The sequence below is a fragment of the Aethalodelphis obliquidens genome, unplaced genomic scaffold (assembly GCF_003676395.1).
Source record: "Aethalodelphis obliquidens isolate GAN/ISIS:26980383/991018 unplaced genomic scaffold, ASM367639v1 scaffold75, whole genome shotgun sequence".
NCBI lineage: Eukaryota > Metazoa > Chordata > Mammalia > Artiodactyla > Delphinidae > Aethalodelphis > Aethalodelphis obliquidens.
In genome coordinates, this window is record NW_020838019.1 from 7,782,652 (window position 1) to 7,806,291 (window position 23,640).

Sequence of the window (23,640 nt, forward strand, 5' to 3'; positions counted from 1 at the left end):
TTCTTACTGTTTTATATCTTCGTTTTCAAAGGATTACCTTACTGTACAGTGTGCTTCTCTCTCTCTCATAATTGGAGAAACTGCATATCAGCCTCTCATCACAGGTAAGTGGTTTTCTAAATAATGTAACAGTGTTTCCAGTACTGTATTATGAATATGACTGTAATATTGTGTGTCATAAAGAAAATTTATAACAATTCATTCATTAGCCTATACGCTAGGCTACCATGAAGCAATTGTATCAGTTACACTAGGCTAACATAAAGCAATCATATTGCTGCTTCTTTGTTATCAATGCATGAATCATTATACTTGTAAAGAAATATGAATTTCTTTTTCACATTATCTTTTCATTTTTGCTGTCTGCTATTAGTAATATGTATAATATCTACTGTGCTTTGTATCATATAAGCCAATATTGATGTAGGTGCTGACAGATAGACAATTCATCTTGTAAATGGATGACATAAACTTAACAGTATTGAAAATATATAGTACAATACTGTAAATGTATTTTCTCTTCGTTAATTTTCTTAATAACATTTTCTTTTCTCTGGCTCACTTAATTGTAAGAATACAGTATATAGTACATATAACATACAAAATATGTGTTAATTGACTGTGTTATTAGTAAGGCTTCCAGTCATAAGTAGGCTATTGATAGTTACGTTTTTGGAGAGTCAAAAGTCATACACAGATTTTCAGCCATGCAGGGGGTCGGCTCCCCTAGCCCTTGTGTTGTTCAAGGGTCAACTATGTATAGTATCATGTCATCTGCCAATGGTGGTAATTTTACAGCCTTCTATCCAATTTGGATTCCTTTGATTTCTTGTCTGATTGCTGTGGCAATCCACATTTGCTCTGATACCTCACTTTTGCAGCATATGAAGTTCTGACTTTTCACCAAGGCAAAAACTACCTGTACTATTTTTCTTTTTGACCCTACTCTTCCCTAACCCCTGGATTCATGTGTTCCTAAGTCTACCCAGGCCTCAGCACAACAAACTTCTTAGGTCTACTTGGAATTTTAGTTAAACACCTATTTTATCCTGTATTTCTTGAGATTATATACAGCGAAAAGAAAAGGAAAGTGATATTTAGTGAGTAGAGTGACAGCAAAATTATTAAAACAGATGATTTGATTTTTAATTTCAAGTTTAACATACACACATATAATCATTGGTCAAAAAACTGAAACAGGTGATGTAATAATGACAGGGTATAGAAAAAGGTACAATGATGATTTTTTAAATGTAAGTATGGTAAAGTTAATGCTACAGAGTCTGGCGAAAGCCCTCCTACAGTCTTACCACCTCAGTGTAAAGTCTTCTGAAATCAGCTTTCTTACCTTTGTCTCATTTCATTTTTTCTTCCCTCCTCAGAAATATTAAATTTTTGGTCAGTTTGCCCAAGATGGCCTCTTAGCTTTGTGATAAATATTGTCAACTCATGTGACACTTAATTGCATTGTTACAAATTTTGTAGTATCTACGTACTCTCTGATCTTACCTGTAATGGGGTTCTTCGTAGACCTAAGTTTTAAATTTTCAAAGTTGGAAACCCATCATTGAGAGTCACAAATGTTGCTGAACTCTAGGGTAGGATTTGGAATTGGTGTTGGAAAAGAACTTTCCTTTTTTTCAGGGAGGTCCAATTTAAAGGTGTTTTAGTCAACAGCGTTTATAGGACATATACCTACCCATTGTTCTTGTCTAAAGTCCTGAATTCACAGAGTAACCAAAATTCAGACACTTCACCTCAAGGGGCTGAGTGCTCTTCTTGGTAACATCTGTGGTGTGTTTGAACAGAACTGTGCTGCTTAGGGGTTACAAACCTCTTTTCTCATGATGTGCCAGAGATGTGTCTGTGTTCTAAACTAAACATTTCTCACAAGAGATTCCAAATTATGGGGATGACCCAACCTCCCATTCCTCTATCAGGCCCAGAGATTGTGACAAGAAACTGCATGGGTTTGATACAGAACAACCCATATTAGACTCTTGGGGTCCCATACATGATGTCATTTAAGACCAAATGACTTTGAGTCTGGGAACAGTCTTGTGGACTTCTGGGTTTGTCTTGTCCAGGCCATGAGGATTTAATGACATGCTAATGGAGGAGCACAGGTCTTTCCCAGCAAGGTAAGAGGGCTTCCTGTTAGTAATGAGGCTGGGCAGGGAAGGAGGCTGGTCTTAACCTAGAGGAAAGAGGTCTTCCTCTCTCTGAGGCCAAGAAAAGTTGGGTCTGGGATCTAAGGAAAGAGCATTCTTGGAGGTGACAGGGATGGGAAGAACCAGCTTAGCCAAGTGGAGATAGACCAGTAGCCAAGATGAAGCCCTAAGTGAGGTAAGTCAGGGCTGTGGGTTCAAGATGAGACATCTGTAGGGTGAACAACTTGTCCAGGTTTGCCCAGGACTGACACAGTTTTCAAACTAAAATTTCCCGAGAACTCCTTTAGTTCTGGGCAAATTAGGATGCTTGGTCGACCTAGGTATTCGTCGAGCATTCCCCTTCATGTTGTATTACCAATGCCCCCAAGGCTTCAGTAAAAACTGGTTGGAAGTCCCAGCTCTCTCCTAGTTGTGCTCTGGGGAATAAAGAGAGGGGCACGCACCAATGAGTGAAGAGAGAGCTGTGACCACCTGCCCCAAAAATGATGCCCCAAATGCGGTGAGAAGCAGTCTGCTGAGACGTTGAGTATTAACCAGGACTGGTTAGAGGAACACATAAGTGGTCTTCACAGGTCCCAAGAGAAAGATGGGAAGATGATAGTGATAGGACAAAGGCCGGATTTCCTGTGGGTGCATAAACTATAATTTGGGCATTGAAAAGAAGTATTGACCTTGAAGCTGGTAAACTTGGGGACATCTGGGTTACATATATTTTTAGACATCTTCCTATATTGTATGGAAAAATACATGCCAACCTCAGAACTGATTTTCCATTCATTTCTTTGGTACCAAATATATGTGACATTTTTCGTTCCTAATGCCAGGTGTTCCAATGTAGAATTACCTATACATTAAGCTCTTCTTCAGTGGAAAGAATTAGACAATAGTCTTAAGACCTGCCTCTACCACTTGCTAGCTTTAGGACCTTAGGAAAACTTCTTAAGTCTCTGAAATGTCACTTTCCAGTCTTTCAGATTTACTCAGGAGAATTAAACGTGATAATTTCTACCAAGCAGGGCCACCACATTATGGAATCCGTGGGCCCTTGCCACATTGCCTTTGGGGGCCCCTTCTTCCATAAAGAAAGGATTAAAAGACAAATATAATCCAGGTGCGATTCATTGTTATATTCATTATTATTATAATAAATTTTAACTTTATTATATGAATTGATAATGGATTATTATTATATCATTGTTTTCTTCTGACTTTAAAAGAAACCAAAACATTCCTGTGGCCCCTAGGCACTGTGCCCTACTGTGGCTTGTGAGTCAGCCCTGATGTCAAGTGCCTGCTATGGGATAAGCACGTAGTAGGTGCTCCACAATTTTTATTCCCTTTCTCTTCCATTGCACGTCAAAAGAAAAAAAATTTCGAAAACTTCAAGTGGCAAATTAAAATTCAAGAAATAAAGTCAAAAGAAAATGTTCCCCAAGCCAGTGGATATCTATAACAGCAGGTTTCACTTATAGTGAATATCACTTTACTGCTTTTAACAAACTTCAAAGAAAATGTTGTAAGGCCATTCATTCTACATGTCTGTTTCACATCAGTCACAATTATATCCCAGCTTCACTTCTCTCCCCTTGTTATACCTCATAAATTGTATAACTAGAATGTATGTGTAGTGTATGGATTACATTAGGAATTGTCAGAAGTAGCCTGATAGTAAGCATTTGCAATCACCCCCCTTCTGGCATCTCTGAACCCCTCTGAAGGTATGTGAATACGCTGCACCCCCAGTAACGGGGGACAAAAACACAGATCAGGGAAGGGACCCTACGTGCTTAATAGCTCCTCCAGAGAACTGAAATTGTCACTGTGATGTTTAAACAATAGTGCTACGGTTCTACGACAAATATGTTGCTTACCTGTTGAACGGTCATACAAAAATACAAACAAAAATCAAATTTCCACTGAGAGTGAAACCTTGTTTGTGGTAAGTAGGGACAATGTAGGTTTCCAGAGCAGGTTAGTTGAGCCCCAGAGATGTCCTTCTGGCAGTGAGAAGTGAGATGCTGTTATCCTATAAGAAACGCTGTCTGCCAAATGTCTCTTAATGCAGGAAACTTCTCTGGGCTTCTAGTTTGGTTGTCCTCTGCTCTTTTCATTTATGGCGAAGACCCCTGGGTGTCAGCCGCCATCCTTCGCATAAGGAAACAACTACAGAGATGAAATGGCAAACTGGGGCCTCTCTGGCAACCATTTGGACAGCAGCAGAGAAATTCACCTTCTCCCCAACTTCCCCACCCCCAACCACGGGTCCTTTCTCTTCACATTGTAAAGAACCAAGGAAGTGACTCATCCGTGGCCAGCAACTTTTTCTGTTTGGAAGTTGCAGTAAAGAAAAAAAGTTCTATGGGCAAAGAATACAGATTCCTTGTTCTAAATGAAAGCGCTTTAATAGATTTGTATTTATCATTCCTGTTGCATTTATAAGATCATTGAAATTCAAGACTGTCTCATTTATCTCACATTGTTAGAGAGAGAGCTGCTTCCCACATGTGCGTTTCCTGATAACCCAAGCTTTCTAGCCTTTGAAGCACCAGCACTTGTTAAAGTTGAATCTTTTTTTTTTTTATAGAAAAATGTCCAAAATGTTACACATGTCTCCCAGCCTTTTAAAACAGACTTTCCTGAAACATAATTTAGCCTTTGTTGAGGGTCATCCTACGGTGGTATGCTAATGCCTGAGAGGCACGATGGTGAAAGGACTCTGAAATCAGACAGGCTGGGTTCACGTGAAACTGATGCTGCCATAGTGACCAAGAAACCTCGGGCACTTACAAATCTCTCTGAGTGCTGCCACAGAGATGGGAAAAAACCTGCCGCTTCTGAGAGAGGCTGAGAGTGTTAAGTGACCTGCTACACATTCAAAGTGTTCAGCATGATGCTTGGGAGATAGTAAGCATTAAAAAAAAAAAAGTGTAGTAAAAACTAAATGTACGATAAAATAAAGAAAACGAATAAGCAAGATAAAAATGTAATGAAACTGTAATAAACTGAAAAAGCGTTGCTGCGATACAGAGATGGCTTCAAAGGCTTTTTAGTAAGCATCATTAATTCCACCTATCCAAAATGGCCCCAGATCATAATGCTTTTTGAGTTCCTTATCTTCTTATCACAGTTTTCCCTTCTCGTTGGGGTGAGTGCCTACCTCTGGTGACATCACCTCTAATATTTTGCTCTAAACATCCTGTGAGATGGGAAACCACATAAACAAGTTGGAAAGAAGTGCTTTAAATAAGAGCAAATGAATTCTAAAGTATGGCTTTAGGTAGATTTTTTTGGGGGGGGATGGTGGGAAACTACGACTTTTAATGCATTATATTAATCAGGATGGGCTAGGTTTTGCTGCAGGAACAAAAAAACTCCAAAATCTCAGGGAGTTTAACACATCAAAAGGTTGTTTCTCATTCATTTTATGTGTCCACTTGGGTTGCAGCAGAGCTCTCCTCAACATGGTCATTCAGGGACCCAGGCTGGCAGAGGCTCCATCTCAACATGTGCTTCCCCATATAGGGGAAGGTGAAGTGATGAATTGTTCAGTAGGTCTTACAAATTCTGTAGGAAACGAAATATGTCTTTATGATTACATTTTATTGGCAAACATAAATAGCATGGCCACACTTAACTTCTAGAGGGCAGACAAATGCAATTCTATTGTGGGTTGGCAGCGGGATGGGAGAGAACTGAGTTATCTCATGCATGGTTTTGGGTTTACATATTTTAGGTAATAATAATCCCAGGTCACGTTTACTGAGTGCTTTTACTACGTTCCACGTGCTGAGCTAGGTGATTTCCAGGCAAGAACTATTTTCCCTTTCTACCCATGAAGAAATTAAGACTCAAACTAGTTAGGTTGCCTATTCATAGTCATAAAGATAGTAATCACATGGTTAAACTGATCTGTCTGACACCAAAGCACATGTTTTTAACCAACTTTTTCTCAATCTCAAATATATTCCAGATCACTGAGATTAATCAATAACTTTGAAATAAGTGACTTTTATTATTGTTTAGTCAGTGCAATTTATCCACCAAAGAATGATCAAAACTTGCTTGTTCATTTTCTTTTCTTATTGCCTTTCCATCAGAGGGACTGCTTTCAATTTAACAAATACATTCTTTACAACGTGTTTAGCTGTAGAACACGCCATGAGGGATTTCAGGGCAGGGTATCATAAACACCACAGTTCTTGACCTCTGAGATTCTATAATCTTTTACATTAAATACTGAATAAAAGAAAGCAATTAAAAGGAAATAGAAAACATAAATGTAAGATAGTTATGTACAAACAAGAGAGAGCTAAACAGAATGTAATTATGTATTATGTGCTACAGACAGTCCTATTTGCTGTTGTCAATATTGGGTGATAGGAAGAAGGGTGTTTAAGGACAGGCAGGATTTGGACAACAGAGATATGAATCCTAAAATAAGCCAAGGATTATAAAAAAATGGGGAGACTGGCCTGATGGAAATAGAAAATATGTGTTGAGAGGTGGAGAGGGAGCTAAGCTGGCTGAAAAATAGAGGCAGGTTATGAGGGACCTTGAATATCAGGAAAAATCCTGAACATATCCCAGAGGCAAAGGGGACAAAAAGGCTTGTTTCTAAATGTTTTAAAAATGTAGACCATTTCAGATAAAGTTGACGTTTCCTTTACCCCCTGCCCCAGCCCCTCCTGGTGGCCATCGCCTCTTCTCTCTCCCAAGAGGAAACTACTATCATGATTTGGTGGACAGCATTCCAGTTCATATTTTTCTTCTACTTGTATGCAAATTATGCATTCCATTTCTGTTCTGTTATGGCTACCCTTATATTCATGTTCACACCTAAAATGAAGTCTAGAATTAATCAATATCACTTACCTCCTTCTAAATAACATGTTTTAACTCTGATCTGCTCCCCCATGTTCCACGGTTTTATACTTACAAATTTATTTTTCCCTTATTTTTAAACACATAGGCATTTTAATTTGTATTATCAAGTGTTTGTTTATATTTACCAACATATTTATCCATTTTAAAAATACTTCTTGCATCCCACTTTTTCTTTTCAAGGTAATATTCTTTCTTGCCAAAGTAAATCTTCATGTACAACATGCCAGAGTACTACTGGTCAAAATAGTCATTTGTGTCTGAAATTGACTTTATTTTACTTTCATTCTGGAAAGACAGTTTTTCTCTCAGCAATTTAAATGCATTATTCCTGTGCATTTGTAACTACATTTATAACACAACAGCCATGTTCTGCCAGCTATTTTTGCTTTGAGAAGTATGCCCTCAGTCTAAATGTCATTCATTTGTAGGTACATTTGTGTTTTTCTCTGGTAGTTTTTAAGGTTGATACTTTGCAGTTGAACTAGTGTTTAAAAGTAGGTTTGTTTTTAATTATACTGCATGAGGCCAGGTGTGCTTCTTTAAAAACTCATGTCTTAGATAATGGAAATTATTGACTACTATCTATTTGCTTCTAACTCCCTTTTTTTTCTATTTGGAACTCTTAATAGACATAGGTAGGACTTGCTCATTTGATCAACTTTCATATTTTTCATCTCTTTGTGTGTTATATTCTGGGTGATTTCTTGCAATGTGTCTTCCAATTCACTTAACCTCTCATCGGCCATCTCTACCTTACAGTCCAACTGGTCTATTAAGTTTTTTATTTCAATTACAATTTTTTCAATTTCAATTTTTTGAAATTTTTCAAAAAAAATTTCAATTTTTTCCCAAAATCTGCCCTTTTTCAAATAGTTTTATTCTTGGTTTGTGACTACTATTCCTTTCTCCATGTCTTGAAATGTTTTTTGTTTTTACTTACTTTAAAGTCTTTTTTAGATTGTTGTTCTATTATTTCCAGTTCTTGAAGTACAAGTTCTCCCATTTGTTCATCTGCTGGCTCCATTGCATTGTGGTTGGCTTTCTTCTATGATTTCTTTTTTTTCATTTCTCTTTTTTTCTTTCCATAAACTCTTCCTTAAAGAGATGAGATTGAAAGGGGAGGCCACAGAATTTTCATGTGCCCTAAAACATCCTTTTGGAGCATTTTTACCCTTACCAATTCTGGACAAGATTTTAGGATAATTTCTTAGTTTGGGGTCCCCATAGTACATGAGTAATCAGAATTCAGGCCTCATACAACTTGTGGAACAAATTTCCCTTTTTTTTTTTTTTTTTTTGGTGATTCCTATTACTTTCACAGCCCCAAGAAAATTAGACACTTTCCTGCAATTCCCCTAGGCTAGCAGAAGTTTTCTCTAGTTCCAGATTCAGAGGATACTAGATAATCTCTTCAGGACCCCTGGCTTTATGCAGGTAGCCTGGTTCCTGATTATGGTCTCATGGAGCTCAGACCTACATAATCCTGCTCACAGAGCCTCAAAGCTTCAGCTGCTAAGGTCTCTCTCTCCTCCTGATTCACATGTGAGCATTTTTATTTCACCTCCCTCTTATCACTGTAACTTTGAGTATTCTCTTTGTGTTTGGCACTTGAGGATTTTTTTCCCCTAGTTTTGAGTTTTAAATTGTATTAAAAATTGAGGAGGGGGTATATTTTCACCAACATTCATATATGTGTGAAGTGGGAGGGTTCCTTTTAGCTTTTTTTTTTGCATTAGGTCAGGTTGGCGCTATTGAACTGCAACCATGGAAATATAATTTCAAATTAAAAATACACAGGATCTGGCAACTGGTTATGTGGAATTGACCTAGTTTGCATCCTTCCTCCCCCAAAAAAGGAGGTATTGAGACAAGGATTTAAGAACAAGTAATTAATATGGGAGGTGAAGGAAACACCAGTAGGGACATGAAGAAGTTAGGGGAGGGAAAGTAGTCAATAAAGGGTGTTATCAATCCAGTTACTATCCCAGGCAAATGGAGTTTCCCCTGGGGAAACTCTGAGAGTTCAGTGATCTACAAGGCATGAGGAAGCTGTGGTATTTATACAAACTACTGCATGTCATTGGTTGAGGGATGCTTCCAAAATGTAATCCACCAAACTTTCCAGCTTGCCACATGGATAAGTTTATATATTTAGTTATATACTGATGTGCAATGAATTATCCCAACACTTAGTGGCTTAATACAACCATAAATATTTATTATCTCACATTATTTGTGAGGGTCAGAGATTTTGGAATAGCTTAGCTGGTGGGTTCTGGCTTCTGTTTCCTCATGAGGCTGCAGTTAAGAAATCGGAAAGACTTTCATTATCTAAAGGCTGGACTGTGGCTGGAGGATCTGTTTCTAACATGATCCACTCACATGGCTGGCCAGTCAGGGCTGGCTTTTAGCCGGAGGTCTCAATTCCTTTGACCCCTTGAATGTCCTCAGGACAAGGTATAGGGCTTACCGCAAAGTGAGTGATCCGTGAGGGTGAAGCCACAGTGCTTTTATAACCTCCTATTGAAAGTCACACTATCTCTCCAACCTTCCATTTGAGAGGAGCGAGACAAGTCATGAAACATGGCCCACATTCAAGAGGAGAGGAGGGAGGCATGTCAAAGACTGTGAACATATTTTAAGCCATCACAGTAGGCAAAGACAGCCTCAAGCAAAGAATGCAGGTGCCTGTGGAAGTCAGGCAGGCGGAGGCAGTAAGGGCCAAGGGGAATGGGTGGGCACCAACGTGCCCTCTACAAGAACAAATAAAGATAAGACCCACCCATTTTCCAGGCTTAGGGAAATAGATTTGATTGATGGGAGAGTTGCAAAGTGACATCTTTGCGAAGGACATGGAGACAGAGATGGGTGAAGATTTGGGGTACTTTAAGTGTCAATCTGCTGCAACCACTAAGAAAGGAAAAACAGTACCAATTAGATTAAGATTCTCCATTGATTATCAGCTGTATCCCAGTTTTGGGGACACAAGTATGAGAGAAAAGTACATCTTAGAATCAGCAAATACAGAAGTTGCACAAAGAATTTCAGATTTTCACATATACAACTGTTGCAAAAGCAAACACCTCTAACTTTTATCTTCCATCTTATATAGAGATCATTAAAAATTAAGCATAGGCAACCGTGTGATATGGAGTTTTCCTTTTTAGTTGGCCATGTCCCCAAACCTGAACAAATCACTAACCCTCTCTGAGCCTCAGTTTTCACATCTGAAATGTAGATAAGGTATTGCTTTGATTCTCCTACGGATCAATTCAAAAATGAATTCAAAATAGCTTCAAAATTAAAATGTTATCAAGATACAAGGTGCTATGAATGGGCAGAAGAAGCTATAAAACTCACAGGCAGCATGAAAGAAAATGATCATTTTCTCCTTGAAAGCTCAAGAAAAACTAATTCCTCATGCTGCTAGTCAAACTGGAATTATTCCTGCATTTTAAAGAAATTTCACTGCTTAAAGGCATCAGGGGAAAAAATGGGAGGTGGTGGGTAGGAAGTTGAGGATGGTCCTATACAAACAGATCCTGCACATAAATAAATTAAAGCCCCAACTGTTCATTTTCTAGCTGGTGCAATAATCCTAGGCCCAGGAGAGCCACATCCCTCATTGGCTGGAGCGAGCAAGCCTGGTTATTGTTCACACATGGCCGTTTCCTAATGCTGTCTGTGCAGCCATAACGGAGAACTTGGGGCTGTCAGCCAGAAAAACCCAGGCTGCCACTTGGGGAGCTTGAAAGCTCCCAATATAAAGAAGTGACACACACCTGAGCAGGTCTGATATATATTCCTTTCTGCAGAGGGCAGTGGAATACATTCCCGGGCCATTCATCTTGTTGCTAAAATTAGATCCTGCTTAGAAGGAATGATATATTACTGATTACATAATAAAGATAGCTATATTTCTCATGAGAAACAGAAGGGAGAGATATAGTTAGGCACAGGGCAAATATATCCTTGATATGAAAAATGGATTCATTAAGTATTTAATCTTTATACTATTCCTGTGAAATAAATGCACACATACATCACACGTGTGTTAAAGTGACTTGATAATTAATATTGTTACACTTGAGAAAAATCCTGGCCCTCCATCCTGAAGTCATGTCATGAGTTGGAGAACACAGGCCAAGGCATGCCCTCTGCCGAACTCTGAATGGGGCAGCTTGGCTGCGCTCTGAAAGCCAAGGGAATCAGAGGGTGAGTCGTGGGTTTGCATCGAGATTTCATCTTATTTTGGTGAGGCCCAGCGGGAGTCACCAGGGATCTCCTGGAGTAGATGGATCACACATTTCTAAGCGTCACGGAGAGATAGCTGAAAAGAGCCCATGTACTAAAGGGCCTCTGGTAACTGCGTACAGCCTTCATGCTCTCCTCTTTACAAATAAACCTTCTCCCTCCACATCTCATCTCATTCTATTTCCCTCCTCCAAGATCCTTGCCAGAAAGGGCAAAACTCACATTTTTAAAAAACCCGTAGCCGCGGTAGAAGAATTTCCAGACATCCTGGTGATGATATTCCAAATTAAACATGAGTGCGTTTGGTTGGAGTTTAAACAAACATGTAGATTTGTAGCACCTCAGGTGTCAAAGATCAGTAAAAACAAATCTGAGTGAAATAAAAGAAGAAAATAATTCTAAGAATAATAGCTTGGAATAATAGCTTGATCTAACTAAAGATTATTCCAAAGAGATTATGGTCTGGAGAAAAACACTAACAGGCTATCAGGGGTTAAAAGCTCATTACTTGTATATTTATTTTACAAGAAAAGAACATAGGTTTTGTAGTCAGATGGACTTCAGTTCTTCTCCTGGCTCTGTCATCTCCTAGCTAGATTTACAGACGAGCAAGTTAACCTCTTTTGAGCTCTTCTTCCTTATCAATAACATAAAAATCAAAATCCTTTAACCATACTGTTCTAAAGACTGGCTGCATGCACAGCACCAGCATGGTGCCTGGTGCAGAGTAGGAAATCAACAAACATTAGTTCTCTTCCATTCCCTGAGTCCATCCACCTTACAGGAACACAGAAGGGTAATGCCAGAAACTTCTTCCCCCTCTCAGTGATAAAAACTGGTTCCTTCTACTCTACCAGGCTGGAGGGTAAGCAAAAGTTCTAGAGAGTTAACAGGGGCACGTTCATGGGGAAAGTCCTTGCAGTAGTCAGGATAGGCTAGGCTCTGCTGCAGTAATAACAACCTCTGATGCTCCGTGGCTTAACACAGTAAAGGTTTATGTCTCTTTCATGCTATTTGTCCACTGTGAGTCAGCAGGTGGCTGTGCTTAATTTAGTCACCCAGGGACCCAAGACTACCGTTTTTTGATGCCACCATCTCAATGCAAGGTTGACAATTCATTGTCACAGGAAAAGAGAACACCAAAAAAATACAGTGGTGGCTCTTCATGACTTCCACAAGGAAGTGACGTATGACACCTCCTCTCGTATTTCAAAGGGGCAGGGAGGTATAATCCACCCAGGTGCCTGGAGGAGAGGAAATTCAGAGAGTTGAGGCTGCTGTGACAGAAGCAAAGGGATGAACTGGGTGTACGTCGTACAACCGAGTCCACAGAGGCTCCCAAGAACCACACTGCAGTCGCTCTAGCCCTGACTCCCCCGTTCCTTTCCTGGGAGGAAGGAGCTTTGCATGGCGGACCCCCCAGTGTTTGCCAGGATCCCATCCAAGCCCGTTCTCTCCCCTGGTTCACGCTTGTGAGCAGCACTCAAGTTGCCATTATTAGCTTGTCTAAATAATTCATATACCTTTCTCGACTCACATCCAAGTTGCCGAACTTTCGGATGCTTCATGGCAACGTGATCACAATTGTCATTTTGTCACCTATTTTCACCTCAGATCAAATTACACTCCCTGTAGAGCTGATGTTCACACAATTTTTGCTTCTTCCCCAGAAATGCTCAGTCCATATCTCCCTTATTTGCTTCCCATCTGTGGTTGGCTGACTGCATTAACTGGCCCCCATTTTTCACCCCTCCCTGTGTTCAGGCCCCCTTGCACATAGCTTTGCACAGCCCCCTGCTAAGGGCGTGGAGTTTATTTCTCCAGGAATTCAAAGGCCATGTTGAGGGGCCATGTTCAAGGAGATTGTCCCACTGGGGCTTTGGCAGCTTCTGAGTTTGCCAGGCTGGGATGAGTCAGGAGGGAGCCTCCACTGTGATTCTGGGTGGTTCAATCTGTTGGAAGCCAGACCCCAGCTGGCGGCTTGGACAGAGGGAATAAGGCCCTGAGTCCATGAAAAGGAAGCCAGTAGGAGCTAAGCAAAGAGTAGCCAGGCACAGAGGAGCCGGAAAAGGTCTGGGCTGAGGGTTCAGGAGGGCAGCTGGAAACCAATCAGGAAACTGAAACAGGGCAATTCCCTGGCGGTCCAGTGGTTAGGACTGCGAGCTTTCACTGCCGAGGCCTGGGGTGTAATCTCTGGCTGGGGAGCTAAGGCCTAAGACCCCGCAAGCCAGGTAGTGTGGCGGGGAAGAAAAAAAAGGGAAATCGAAACAGGGGACCAGAACGGAGGAGAGGGTGCCGTGGTGGCAGCTCTAGGCTCTTTGAACACTGTTGAAGATAGCAAGACCAGTTCCGGAAACCACCAGCAGAGAGGGGGATCCTAGGTTCTTTCCAGGTTCGGCCAGAGCTGGATGAGAATCAGGCGCCTCTAACTGGCAGGCGTGGGGAAGGCAGGGCTGACAACAACTACCCTGGTAACTCCCTTTTCTCAAGACTGGACTACAGCAGCCTGCTGATCCCGTGGCTCTCACCCCTGGCCAGCTCGCCTGGCACAGTACACAAAACACTAGTGCCTGGGCGCACCCTCCAAGGTCCTGATTTGATTGGTCCCGGTTGGTAGGATAGATCATTATTAATAACGTACAGCCGGGGTGGAGAACCGCATACCTAATCTGCCCGTCCCCCAACCCTCCTTCCCAGGGCAGACCTCTATACTTGTCCTTCTAAACCACAGTTTAGTTAGGCACTCTACCTTCAATCCTTTAAAGAAAAAAGTAAATTTTCACACACACATATACAAGGATGAGAAAAACATTTTTTCTGAGAGTAGAGTTTTAATCTACTGATTATACACACAAGTTATTTAGATTTAGAACCTGTAAGGTAACCAAACCTGGGCATTTGCCCCTAGCCATATATTGGCATGCCCTCCAGAATAACGATCTGAGTCTAAAAAGACAAGGAGTGTATTCCAAACCTTGAGAGTACTTTGCATTAAAGAGATTCCTTAAAAGATTAATTTTAAAGCAGATCATAGCAACTTAAAGTGACAAAATATTAGCTTATCAATATATATATTTTTATCTATTCTTCCCAAACGCTGGAATTCTAGGGCTCTTAATAGTCTTATGTGCTAAAGAGAAAATAAAAGAGCATGCCAGGATACACTGATGGGGGTGTGATTCTTTGGGATCTGAGATCAACGCAGGCCTCTTGGGGAAGGTGCTGTTTGATTTCAGGCCCGAGGGAAGGAAGGTAGCAGTTATGGGACCATCAGTGGAAGAAAGATGTCCAGGCAGAGGGAATCATCAGCGAGAAAACTCTGCAGAGGCTTCTGGCTTGGTGATCAATGAAGAAAGGCCAGAGTGCAGCCTCTTCAGATGCTGCGCACAGCAGTTTATTATCCAAAATGTGGAGCACCCCGACCAGCTGAAGGGCAGAAATGAATACCACAAAATCAATGAGGAATAAGAGTTTCAAAGTACCATGAACAAGCATAGCTGGTGCTACAGACAGTATGCTGGGGACGATATTATGCGCTTTTGCATAACATTTATCAAGAACAGAGAATGGCATGGCCCTGCTCGGTTTTCCCTAGGAGTGATATAAAATAATCTTTTATTAATCTTATTTTAAATTTGTTACCATTGTACATGATCTCAGAAGACCAAGTGGAGAACATTTGATATAAATCAAAGGAATAAATGAATATGAAAGAAAGGCAAATTATATGCCCCAATAAATACTTCTGCCCATTCTGTTATACTATAAAGCATTTTGTAAATGTAAATATTGTACATAAATGTTAAATAAATATATTAATATAATTTCCTCTGGGTTTTTAAAAATAAGAATCTCAGTAGGCAAAGAGTTATTTCATATTTAAAAGTTCTCTCAGGCCCACATTTTCCAGCTTCTAACAGTTACCACAGGGAAGCCATTATCACGGTAGAGACAATGAGGCTGATGCTGGAAAGCCTGGGGTTGGGGGCAGACAGACCCAGGCTCAAATTCCTACTTTGCCATTTAATAATTGTGTGACCTTGAACAAGGGATGTAATCTCTCCAAGTCCTTGTAAGGGAATATGCAAAATGTGATGATTCTTTTCACTGAAAATTGTTGTTGGAACAAAACTGGGTTCTTTTGAGAATATGGCACAGTGGTGTGGCATCCTCAGGTTCACTATTACCGTCATCATCTCATCAGAGGGCATGGGTGTGTGCAGGCATCTCATACTCACGAACTTGGAAAAACACAAGACAGGCTCAGGATAGAAGAAAACTGTGGCGTGGCGGCTCCCCTCCCACTCGAAGATTTGTAATGGATGACAAGCCCTCTGTAGCTTTATCCATCAATTCTCTCTGACAATTAAGAATCCAGGAAGGATGAGCTCAGCCTGTTGCCAACTGGTTGTCTGTGTATTTAGCCTAACCAGTTTGGCTTCTTCTTTTTTCTTTTTTTTGGCCACGCTGCACAGCTTGTGGGATCTTAGTTCCCCGACCAGGGATTGAACCCAGGCCCTTGGCAGTGACAGTGCGGATTCCTAACCACAGGACTGCCACGGAATTCCCTGGATTCTCATTCTTGATTAAGGAATTTGACAATAATCTTAAGAATGGTTCTGGAGAGAATTCTTCCTGCAACAAATTGTCACCTGGAAACTCACCCATCCATAGAAACAGGAATTCAACTATACAGCAATTAGTTACTTTGGAGAACTGCAAAGATTAATGTTATTCATGATGGAGAAAGATATTCCACTTTAGGCATACTTCGTATGCTGCTAGCAGGGGTATAAACACATTTTTTCCCTTTTCCATTCAAAATAAAGACAACGAGTGCATTAATTAGAAACAGTAGGATTTATTCTAGGTAACAACTCAGAATATAAATTGAGAGATGAAAAGGACTCCATAATCCGGAGTCATCCATCACTACCTCATCTGCTGGTGAGGTTACACTCCTAGATTTCCAGTGCTGTCTGTCCTGAGTTTATTCTGCTTAAGCTTTGGACCCTCCATTGAGTGACTGATCAAAACGACCGTGGCCTTGTGCTTCACCAGAATAACCATGGCTTCCTCTGGACAACCAGTGGTCCTTGAGGGCTCAGAGTCTTTTTTTTGTTTTGTTTTTTTGCAGTACGCGGGCCTCTCACTGTTGTGGCCTCTCCCTTTGCGGAGCACAGGCTCCGGACGCGCAGGCTCAGCGGCCATGGCTCACGGGCCCAGCCGCTCCGCGGCACGTGGGATCTTCCCGGACCAGGGCACGAACCCATGTCCCCTGCATCGGCAGGCGGACTCTCAACCACTGCTCCACCAGGGAAGCCCTAGGCTCAGAGTCTTTTAACCAAAGGGTGGGCTGTTTCTTTTATTGACATCATTAAAGACCTGTGTATCAGGATGACCAACTTTGTTCTTTGTTGGACGAAAAAGATACACAAGGTTAGCTGCTGCTACTGATTACTAAATGATCTTATAAACACAAATTCTTAAGGGTCTAGCATGGGTGCAAGCACACTTAATATTCAAAATACGAGATGGATTATGTAGAACAAACAAGCTGTTTGTTTGATGGAAAAAAAATAATGATCCCAGAGTGAGAACTCAGGTTCAAGTCTGAGGTTGATTACTGAGCAGCTATGTGACCTTGGGCATGGTCATTTTGCTCCTCAGAATGTATTTACTCATCTATAAAATGGGAATGATAATATTTATTTCAGGTTCCTCATAGCATTGTGGTGGAAATTACATCAGATGGTGTATGTGGAAGTGCTTTGAAAACTGCCAGAGGAGCTGCTGTGTAAATGGTATCATTATTACCAATTTCTAGGAATTACTGAACACCATATCCTTAGACCATATCGGCAAGCTGACACCTGACAAATGAGAACGCATTACTGTGTCATATTCCATTGTCTCTGGCTGTTTTCATCCTCAGCTGACAGGGTGGGCCTATGGGGTCCTGTTAGCATAAATCCTTGGTAGAGGGCATTTCTCTAAAAGTAGAAAGAATTTCTAGCTCCTGTCCTATCGCACCTCTTTCCACACACTCATATAGTCAAACAAACACCACTCAAAATTCCTGAAGCAAGAAAAGACAAACACAGGAAGCATATAGATATCTCTGTTTTAGATTTCCCCACTTTTGTCAAGATTCTTTACAGATCAAAATGGCCACAGCCTCAACTCCTGAAATCTCTGTAGAATAATAACTATTTATCTACCATTTGTTGAGCACTTCCTGTAGTTGTTCACAGTGTGGAGTATCTTATTCAATCCTCACAACAAACATATGAAATACTGTTACTGCTCCAAACTGAAAGATTGGGAAATTGAGACTTGGAGAGGTTAAACAACTTCCTGAGGTCACACGGCTAGCTCCTAAGTGGCAGAGATGGGACTAGACTCTAGGTCTGCTTGGTTTCAAAGTACATGGTCTGACTATAAAACTCTTAGAGGAAAACGTAGGCAGAACACTCTATGACATAAATCACAGCAAGATGCTTTTTGACCCACCTCCTAGAGAAACAGAAATAAAAACAAAAACTACCAAATGGGACCTAATGAAACTTAAAAGCTTTTGCACAGCAAAGGAAACCATAAACAAGACGAAAAGACAACCCTCAGAATGGGAGAAAATATTTGCAAATGAAGCAATGGATAAAGGATTAATCTTCAAAATATAGAAGCAGCTCATGCAGCTCAATATCAAAAAAACAAACAACCCAATCCAAAAATGGGCAGAAGACCTAAATAGACATTTCTCCAAAGAAGATATACAGATTGCCAGCAAACACATGAAAGGATGCTCAACATCACTAATCATTAGAGAAATGCAAATCAAAACTACAATGAGGTATCACCTCACACCAGTCAGAATGGCCATCATCAAAAAATCTAGAAACAATGCTGGAGAGGGTGTGGAGAAAAGGGAACCCTCCTGCACTGTCGGTGAGAATGTAAATTGATACAGCCATTATGGAGAACAGTATGGAGGTTCCTTACAAAACTAAAAATAGAACAACCATATGATCCAGCAATCCCACTACTGGGCATTTAGCCTGAGAAAACCATAATTCAGAAAGATGCATGCACCACAATGTTCATTGCAGCTCTATTTACAATAGCCAGGACCTGGAAGCAACCAAAATGCCAATCGACAGATGAATGGATAAAGAAGATGTGGCACATATATACAATGGAATATTACTCAGTCATAAAAAGGAACGAAATTGAGTTATTTGTAGTGAGGTGGACGGACCTGTCATACAGAGTGAATTAAGTCAGAAAGAGAAAAACAAATACCGTATGCTAACACATATATATGGAATCTAAAAAAATGGTACTGATGAACCTAGTGGCAGGGCAGGAATAAAGATGCAGACATAGAGAAGGGACTTGAGGATACAGTGGGGAAGGGGAAGCTGGGACGAAGTGAGAGAGTAGCATTGACATATATACACTACCAAATGTAAAATGGATAGCTAGTGGGAAGCAGCCACATAGCACAGGGAGATCAGCTCGATGCTTTGTGACCACCTAGAGGGGTGGGATAGGGAGGGTGGGAGGGAGGTTCAAGAGGGAGGGGATATGGGGATATATGTATACATATAGCTGATTCAATTTGTTGTACAGCAGAAACTAACACAACATTGTAAAGCAATTATACTCCAATAAAGATATAAAATATATATATAATCTCCAATAATTGAAAAAAATTAAAAAAATAAAAACACCAAAAAAAAAGTACATGGTCTGACTACTACATGACCAAGTTTTTCCTGAAAATTTTTTCTATTGTTACTGTTTTGTGTAGAACCTACTGTTGGGATAGGTGGTTATAGAGCACTTAGACTTCCTTCAGCCTCAAACCAGATACTGTCAAATGATTCAACTTTCCATCCAACAAATTCTAGGTACTGCCCCAGGGAGGGAGTGGTCATAAGCTATGAGTTAATCCCGTCCCTTAATCCTGAAGAGCTTCCAGGTAAGGATAATGAATCAACTACAACAACTTTCTCCCTAAGACATGTTGATGTGCATTGAATTAGGAAAACTCCTTCAAATTAAAATACAAACTCATGAGGATTTTCCTCATTGTCTAAAAAAGATTCACCTTAGGATTTAATTTCATTCATTCAATCCATGAAACAATAAATATTTGTTAGGTATCTATTAGGAGTCAGTCCCTGTGCTAGCCAATCTAAAGATAATATTGCATCTATCAACCCTTTGTTTACTCACAGCCATTCCAGAAATACTAGAGAACACCTAACGTTAATACATGTTCACTCTCAGTTATCCATCTTGACAGAGAAAGAAGATAGTTGGAATAAAAGGTATATCTATATCTATGTATCACTGTGACCAAGAATTTGAGACTCTTCCCACTTTACACTTTTACAAAGATCTTTTGAGCTTATAAACGATCCTCTCAATTTGCTCTGCGGAAAAAATATTTATAAAGTACAGTAGCTAAAATTAGGCTGCAAAAACAAGAGGTAAAGGGAGAAGTGAAAGGCAGCATGGGTAAGCCAGAAGCTAAGTATACTCTTGAATAACCATCAGTGTTTTTAATGAGTTTTTCATGGTTTCTGAGCACCCAGATCAAATCAAGCTTTCACCTTCCTGAATGATGGTACTACTTTGTACCATTAAGCTTATTTTCAGACTAGTGGGGGCCTTCTCTTAGAGAGATGTAAACTCCCTGAAGGAAGCAGCCCTGCTGTATTTCTTTTTTGTTTGTTTTTTTTTTTGCTGCATTTCTTTATACCTCCGCAGTGAACAAAACAATTCTGGTCGCATAACAGGCACTGAATATGTTCTTACTGATTCATAGATTAAGACTCTTGGAGAGGTAACAGTAGTACACGAAGGACTGCAGAGACCAAAAACAAAGGTATTACCTAAAAGCCACCATCTTCCAATTTGTTGGAGGTAGTCAGAATACATATAGTGGTTAAGGAGCCAAGTTCTGTCATTTTCTATTTCTGAATCTTTGGAAAAATTACTTAATCTTCTGTGCCTCAGTTTATCTTCATCTGTAAAAATGAAAAAAATAAGGATGTCTATATTATAAAGCTGTTGTGAGAATGAAATTAGTTAATACAGTAGCAGCATTTACAACACTTAACACATGATAAGTGTATAATAAATGTTAGCTATTATTATTTGTGATTCTTTTATTTTGCAGAATGTAAAAGTCCTTTAAAATTAGAAAATATGATATAATAGATTGATTTATTTCAAAGATAATAGGAAATTTAGTTCCTTACCACCACTAACCTTAATTTAAATAACGAAACTCACACTTGACTTCCAGGTAAAGATGGTAGATTGACTATGTGCATCTCCTTTCACTCCTTCCCAAGACCACTAAAATGGCAGAAAACAATCTTTTAAAGGGATAAACCCACAAGGATTTGGAGAGTAAGAGGAGAACAGCAATGAAGTTTCTTCAGTCAGACCCTCACATCTGTGGAAACTGGATTTATAACAATTCTGGCATGGATTGCAGAACAGTGGGGAAGGATAGAGAGTGGGTGGAAAAACACAACAGAGCATCCAAGAGATACGATATAATAACAAAAGGTCTAACCTGTGTGTAATTGGCATCCCAGGAAGAAAAAATAAGGAGAAATAATACACGAGAATATTCCAAAATGAATGACAGATATGAAACAACAGTTCCAAGACATTCAAAGAACACCAAGCAGGATAAGTGCTACCCTACCAAAAGTACTCCCACACCATAGGCATATTATATACAAGCTGCTGAAAACCAAAGGCAAAGGAAATTATGAAGGCAGCCAGTGAAAAAAGACACATACCATACAGAGGAATAAAAATTAAAGATAAGAGTTACAGTAGACTTCTCCAGAAACTACACAAGACAGAAGATAAGGAATGAGGTCTCTGCAGCTGAACAACAACAAAAACCTGTCAAGTCAGAATCCTATACCCAGCAAAAATGTCTTTCAAAAAGGAACAAGAAATAAAGACTTTCCTGAACCAAAACCAAAAACCAAACCTGAGCGAATTCATTGCCAGTAGACCCATGCTATAAGTAATATTGAAGAAAGTTCCTCAGACAGAAGGAATATAATAGCAGACAGAAGCTTGAATCTACACAAAAAAATTAAGAGCACTGTAAATGGAATAACTAAAGGTAAGCGAAGTTCAAAATTTACTTTTTATTATTTTTAATTGCTCTGAAAGATAACTACCTAAAGCAAAAATAGTAGTATTGTGTATTTACAGCATATGTAGGAGTCAGTATGTGGCAAGAATAGAAGAAGAATGAGAGGGAGAAATTGGGGATATATTTTCTTTGTACTAGACATGACAGGATATTATGTGAAAGTGGACTTCAATTAAATAACAGGTACATGGTAAACCCCAAAAGTACTAAATTTTTTTCAAAAGAGGTGTGCATGATAATTCAATAGTGGAAATAACATTGAATCATGAAAATGCTCAATTAATCAAAAAGGAAGCAAAAAGAAAGGAAAAAAGAAACAAAGGACAAAGGGAAGAAACAGAAAAGAGCTGGTTAGATGGTAGATTTTAATTCAACCATATCAATAATCACATTAAATGTAAGCCACACTAATTCAAAGATAGATTGTTAGATTAGATAAAAAGCAAGGCCCACTATATGCTGCCTACAAGAATACCACTTTAGATATAAAGAGATAACTAGATTAAAAGTAAAAGAATGAAAAAAGATATTCCATGCAGACACTACTCAAAAGAAAGCTGAAGTTGCTTTATTAATATCAAGGTAGGCTTCAGACAAAAAATATTACCAGTGATAGGCTTATTACAAGATGAAAAGGGATTCAATTCTCCAAGAAGACAAAAACATTAATGACTTTATGCCTATAATTTCAACAACTTAGAGCAAGTGGACAAATTCCCTGAAAAGCACATCTTCCCAAAATTAGCACAGGAAGAAATAGAAAAATTCAAAGAGCTTTATATCCATTTTCAAAATTAAATTCATAATTAAAAACCTTTCAACAAAGAAAACCCCGGCCCAGACGGCTTTACTCACAAATTCTATGAAAGGTTTAAGCACAAAACTAATACCAGTGTTATACAAACTCTTTGAGAAAATAGAAGGAAATGCTTTTCAAGTAGTTTAATGAGGCCAGCATAACCCTGTTATTACAACCTGACAAAGACATTACAAGAAAAGAAAATTATAGACTAATATCCTACATGAATAAATATACAAAGTCCTCAAGAAAATATTAACAAATCAAATTCAGCATTATATGAAAAGGATAAATGTTATTAATAAATGGAGCTTATGCCAGGATTAAAGGTTGGTTTTACGTTATGAAATCAATAGTTCTAATTCATTACATTAACAGAATCAAAGAGAAAATAAAATCTCAATTGATGCAAAAACATTTTTGAAAATGTCAAAAAATGTCACACCATTCATAAAAAAAACCTCTCAAAACACTAGGAAAAGAAAGGAATTTCATCAACCTGATAATGGGAATATATGAAGAAAGAAGAGTTAATGGCATACTTATTGGTGAAATATTGAATGCTTCTTAGTTCAGGAACAAGGTACCCACTGTCTCCATGTCTATTCAGCAGAATAGTGGAAGCCCTTTCTAGCACAACAATGTAAGCAAGAAATAAAGGTATAAAAATTTAAAAGAAAGAAGCAAAACAGTCTTTTTTGCAGTTGACATGACTGTATATATAAAACATTCTAAGGAATCTACCCCGAAAACTACTAGAACTGAAAAGTGAATTTAGCAAAGTCACAGGAATTAAGGTCAATACACAAAGTTTAATTATATTTCAAAATTATACCAGCAAATTATTAAAAAATGAAATTTAAAAGCAATTCATTTACTATTGAAGGAATAACATAAAATATTCAAAAATAAATATAAGAAAAGATAGGTAGGACTTGTATTCTGAAAACTACTACGTACTGCAAAAAGTTATTAAATAAGAAACTTAAACCATATAACACATTTAGGGATGGGAAAAATTAATATTGCTAAAGTATCCGTTCTTCCCTAATTGATCTACAAATTCAGTGCAATCCCAATCAAAATTCCATGAGGCTTGTAGTAGAAATTAACAAGCTGATTTTATATGTATATGAAAACACGAAAGATTAAGAATAGTAAAAATAACCTGAAAAAGAAGAAAAAATTTGGAGGACTTACACTACCTGCTTTTAAATTGTGCTTAAAAACCACAATGATTGGGCTTCCCTGGTGGCGCAGTGGTTGAGAGTCCGCCTGCTGATGCAGGGGACACGGGTTCGTGCCCCGGTCTGGGAAGATCCCACATGCCGTGG

General features: G+C 39.2%; 1 long non-coding RNA gene across 5 annotated transcripts; it reads right to left on the reverse strand.

Moving 5' to 3' along the window:
• Positions 1-1,130: 1,130 nt before the first annotated feature.
• On the reverse strand, positions 1,131-23,634 carry LOC113612330 (uncharacterized). Of its 5 annotated transcripts, XR_003429825.1 has the most exons (5): positions 23,512-23,634; positions 20,592-20,681; positions 20,213-20,347; positions 7,996-9,353; positions 1,131-5,735 (listed from the first exon to the last, which is right to left on the reverse strand). It is a non-coding gene; the product is annotated as an uncharacterized LOC113612330 (long non-coding RNA). The 5 variants fall into 5 exon arrangements; XR_003429823.1 differs by lacking the exon at positions 20,592-20,681; XR_003429824.1 differs by lacking the exon at positions 23,512-23,634 and having other exon boundaries at positions 20,616-23,504.
• Between the last annotated feature and the right edge of the window lie 6 nt (positions 23,635-23,640).